This window comes from Tetranychus urticae, unplaced genomic scaffold, assembly GCF_039701765.1.
Source record: "Tetranychus urticae isolate SD_2017Ah unplaced genomic scaffold, NJAU_TeUrti_SD_1.0 Scaffold_5, whole genome shotgun sequence".
NCBI classification, from domain to species: domain Eukaryota; kingdom Metazoa; phylum Arthropoda; class Arachnida; order Trombidiformes; family Tetranychidae; genus Tetranychus; species Tetranychus urticae.
In genome coordinates, this window is record NW_028315837.1 from 290,501 (window position 1) to 295,500 (window position 5,000).

At 41.8% G+C, this 5,000-nt stretch overlaps 3 non-coding genes across 3 annotated transcripts in view; all 3 read right to left on the reverse strand.

Moving 5' to 3' along the window:
- Positions 1–580, reverse strand: part of LOC149092805 (large subunit ribosomal RNA) — a 4,168-nt gene extending 3,588 nt beyond the window's left edge. The window contains exon 1 of the ribosomal RNA XR_016200588.1: positions 1–580. This exon is cut by the window's left edge and continues 3,588 nt beyond it. This is a non-coding gene — a ribosomal RNA (large subunit ribosomal RNA).
- Positions 581–1,056: 476 nt separating this feature from the next.
- Positions 1,057–1,211, reverse strand: LOC149092806 (5.8S ribosomal RNA). Its single transcript, XR_016200620.1, has one exon. It is a non-coding gene; the product is annotated as a 5.8S ribosomal RNA (ribosomal RNA).
- Positions 1,212–1,698: 487 nt separating this feature from the next.
- On the reverse strand, positions 1,699–3,868 carry LOC149092807 (small subunit ribosomal RNA). Its single transcript, XR_016200522.1, has one exon. It is a non-coding gene; the product is annotated as a small subunit ribosomal RNA (ribosomal RNA).
- Positions 3,869–5,000: the final 1,132 nt, after the last annotated feature.

The following is a 5,000-nucleotide window of genomic DNA, read 5'->3' on the forward strand; positions in this document are numbered from 1 at the left end:
AGGGCAGGCTAAAAGTTACCCCTTAACCTACTGATCTTGGAACGCTGTAAAGCATTCTTAGCACTGAATAGAAAAAGGCAACAATACACAAGAGGAGCTGAGTTCTCCTCTCAGCTACACTTCGTGGTTCTATCCGTTTCTCTACAAGCGGTTTCACGTCCTTTTGAACTCTCTCTTCAAAGTACTTTGCAACTTTCCCTCACGGTACTTGTTTGCTATCGATATTACCATCGTATTTAGTCTTAGGAGGAGTTTACCTCCTAATTTGGATTGCACTCTCAAGCAATCTGACTCTATCCGCGACTAAAGCCAGTAATCGATATTCCATTAACCAAGATCTGCCACCGGCCTAGAACCGTCTCTGGGAAGAGGGCCCTTGTCAGAGGGACTTGCAGATTTAGTTGAAATAATCGTGACTCTAGCCATTACGCAGCACCGCTTTCCACCTTTCAATGGAAAACCTTTGCGCCGGACTCATCCCTTTTCACTCGCCGTTACTCAGGGAATCTCATTTGATTTCTTTTCCTCCGCTGAATTATATGCTTAAATTCGGCGGGTAACCTCACCTGATCTGAGATCAAAAATATTGATTAAGTTGATTAATGTTTATTTGTGTTGTTTGCAAGCAAGCAACGTAAATCTACTTTAATGTTTGCACAAATTTTGCCTTTGCATTACTTCTTAGGTCTGCTTTAACAGAATGAAATAGCTACTATTTGTACGATTTATACAAGTGCAAGAAGATTCATCAGTTAACAGGTTAGTTGATCACCATAGTTATCTGCAATACGACTTTAGCGTCGTCAGATAGGCGACTAACCTTAGAATCTCATGCTAGTATCTATTCATATATACTGCTTGCAGAGATGAAATATGCATTGTACACAAAATTTATCATGTGAAACAAGTAGATTTGAGATTCTCCTTACTAAATTGCAACGAATTGCAATTAAGAAAAGGAATAAAACATCAAGATTCATGCATATAAATATACAATCCTCTCAAAACAATGCATATATGGTAGTATGCAAGTGTTTTGTTGATTATTTTACATCTCAACTCTCAGACAGATGTGACCTCGGAAAAGACCCGAAAGCCGCAATGTGCGTTGGAAGCTCAAGTGCTCGGCGTGTCCTGCAATTCGCACCGATTATCGTAGCTAGCTACGTTCTTCATCGATTGGTAATTCGAGTGATCCACCGCTTGAAGATGTATCTTTGCCACCGTGGGACTTTTAATAAGTATCCTAAATCTGCATTGAGAGGGTTTGAAAACAATTGTATGCAGTTTATAAAAACCATAGTTGTCTTTACTTAGTTAGGCGAAGAAGTGTAAAACTTCCTTCTTTAAACCTTGCCGTCAGCATAAGCTGAAGACTTGATCAGGTACCAAGTATGTAGCAAGACAGGCTTTTCATTATAAACTACAATTGTTTTGCAAAAGAAATTATGGCTATCGTTAGATAACCCTCACTCTTTGTTGCATTGGATAATGAAAGATGGATGTATGAATGAACGAATGTAATGCAAATTAGAATCATGTTGCAATGGCTAAATGTTTGCAATAAACATTCACAATTGCGACTCTAATGCAAATACAATTCAATTGCATTCACCATATTAGCATCTACAATATCACTATGCAGAGTGTTTGATTGTTTGAAGGTTGTATTTCTCTTATAATAAGAGGGTAATACGTTAATGATCCTTCCGCAGGTTCACCTACGGAAACCTTGTTACGACTTTTACTTCCTCTAAATGATCAAGTTTGAACATCTTTCCAGCACAATCCGACCACTAGTTTCCCAATGGTCTGGATTGACCAGTCCGAAGTCCTCACTAAATCATTCAATCGGTAGTAGCGACGGGCGGTGTGTACAAAGGGCAGGGACGTAATCAACGCAAGCTAATGACTCACGCTTACTGGGAATTCCTCGTTCATGGGCAATAATTACAATGCCCAATCCCCATCACGAAATGGGTTCAAGCGGTTACCCACTCCTTTCGGAGCAGGAAACAGTATGCACGATGACCACTTCAGTGTAGCACGCGTGCGGCCCCGGACATCTAAGGGCATCACAGACCTGTTATTGCTCTGTTTCGTGCGGCTGCGAGCGCCGCTTGTCCCTCTAAGAAGTCCTTACAGTGCTACAGCATCCTTACCCTAGCCAATTCTGTAGGCTAATAGCAGCAGAGCCCTCAACAGCCGAAACCATCAAGAGATACTACCACCCACAGGTTGACTAAGGGGGAGTACTGCAGTGTAAACTGCAAGTCTATTTAGTAGGCTAGAGTCTCGTTCGTTATCGGAATTAACCAGACAAATCACTCCACCAACTAAGAACGGCCATGCACCACCACCCACTGAATCAAGAAAGAGCTCTCAATCTGTCAATCCTCTCAGTGTCCGGGCCGGGTGAGTTTTCCCGTGTTGAGTCAAATTAAGCCGCAAGCTCCACTCCTGGTGGTGCCCTTCCGTCAATTCCTTTAAGTTTCAGCTTTGCAACCATACTTCCCCCGGAACCCAAAAACTTTGGTTTCCCGGAAGCTTCCATTCGAGTCATGAAATTAGTTACTCAGAATGATCGCTGGTTGGCATCGTTTATGGTTAGAACTAGGGCGGTATCTGATCGCCTTCGAACCTCTAACTTTCGTTCTTGATTAATGAAAACATTCTTGGCAAATGCTTTCGCTGTAGTTTGTCTTGCGACGGTCCAAGAATTTCACCTCTAGCGCCGCAATACAAATGCCCCCGTCTGTCCCTCTTAATCATTACCTTGGATTCTTAAGACCAACAAAATAGAACCAAGGTCCTATTCCATTATTCCATGCAAGATCATTCAAGTTAAGGTAGTGGTACGCATCATATAGATGGTTGACCATACCGTTTTTAGGCACCTCTTTCGAGGTTTTGGACGCCTGCTTTGAGCACTCTGATTTTTTCAAGGTAAAAGTCTCGATCGCTTGAATCAACACTCGGTAAAGAGCATTGATAGCAAATATCGAGCAATTTTCTGTCTAAACACTATGAATGTAACCACCAGGAAAGAGGAATGAAGGTTCAAGCAAGCATCCGTAGACACAAGCAAGAAACCTAACATCACCATCTAACCCTTTAATCAGTGGACCCCATAGGTTCGACTGAAATCCAACTACGAGCTTTTTAACCGCAGCAACTTTAATATACGCTATTGGAGCTGGAATTACCGCGGCTGCTGGCACCAGACTTGCCCTCCAATAGATCCTCGTTAAAGGATTTAAATTGTACTCATTCCAATTACGGGGCCTCAATAGAGTCCCGTATTGTTATTTTTCGTCACTACATCCCCGTACTGGGATTGTGTAATTTGCGCGCCTGCTGCCTTCCTTAGATGTGGTAGCCGTTTCTCAGGCTCCCTCTCCGGAATCGAACCCTAATTCCCCGTTACCCGTTACAACCATGGTAGGCGCATAACCTACCATCGACAGTTGATAAGGCAGTTGCTTGAGGGATACATCGTCGGCTCAGAGGCCATACGATTTGCTCAGTTATTCAGAGTCATCACAAGAAATGCAACCGAAGTTGCTAAGATCCCCACTGCTAGTCCTTAGACAGCGACCGAAATCACTGAACAGGGTTCTAGGTGAATAAGAATCATTGGTCTTGTACTAATAAATGCGATCCTTCCGTCAGCAAGCTGAGGTTGGAACACTTGTTCATGTATTAGCTCTAGAATTACCACAGTTATCCATGTAAAAAAGAATATCCGAGGAACCGTAACTGATTTAATGAGCCATTCGCGGTTTCACTTTATAAACAGTATGTACTTAGACATGCATGGCTTAATCTTTGAGACAAGCATATGACTACTGGCAGGATCAACCAGGTAACTTGATGTTTTAGCAAAGTAAAATGCTAAACAAGTTGTTTTTGCAGCTATAAATACGATATCCTCAGCTAACAACCAGCAAGTGGATGCTAACTTTAACGAGGTATCGAGATTTATGTCGTGCATTAAGATAATTCTGCAGAAAGCTCTTTAGAATCCATCTTCTTCCACTAAAATGTGCAAGCACATCTAGCAGGAGTAACCATTGCTGGGTACGTTTGCAAGTCAACTAAACAGCATAGTATTATAACCGCTTGATACCAATTTCTTGGATCAATCTGCGGTCTGCTTTGCACAAGCAGAGCTCAATACTAATACTGCTCACTCTGTTGAGTGACTAGTTTGAACATATATGCAAGATATGAAGTCTGATAGCATTAAAGCCCAACTCTCATAGATATTGTCAGTCGTACCAAGGAAGACCTTAGGTCTTGCAGGTACTCTACCTTTGTATAATAGTGTGTGGTGATAAGATGATTGACGATCCAAACCCATTCAGGCCCGTCTCTTCAACCACCAAACATCAACAGAATAACAGGAATAGATGCGTGAACAGCTACAGTCTGGACCATACCACTGCTTGATGCATTGACTTATCCATAACCGTAGACAATCACTTACCTCCCCATCAACTACTGATGGTTGCTTCTCTCAATTCAGCAACTACACTCACCACATATAACACAATAAATCTGGTTGTGATCTAAAACCTCTTTTTCTGAAAATTAGACTAAGTCCGTGTCTATTTTTGACACCCAATAACTTTTGAACCATAAGGTCAATCGCGATCATGTTTTTCGGGGTAATATCCCAGTAGTGCCGACTATCGCATGCGCTTATTAATGACCTAAATTACTAAACGCAAGTGGCCTAAAATCGCGCCAATTCGAACATTCTCATTGCTTTTATGGGCTCAACCATTAAAGGCGATTTCCTCTGGTACCAACAGCACGAACTCGATCAAAATTACGCAATCATTAGTTGACCTAATGCTGATAATGTCCAAAAGATTTGGTACCGTGAATCGACCTCGTTCTTCCGTTATAATGAGTCATCATCGAAAATCCAGGGGTATGCAAAAAATTTAACATGTAAGTCAATGGAAAAAGTTAAAGTTCGGTTTTTTCCAGGG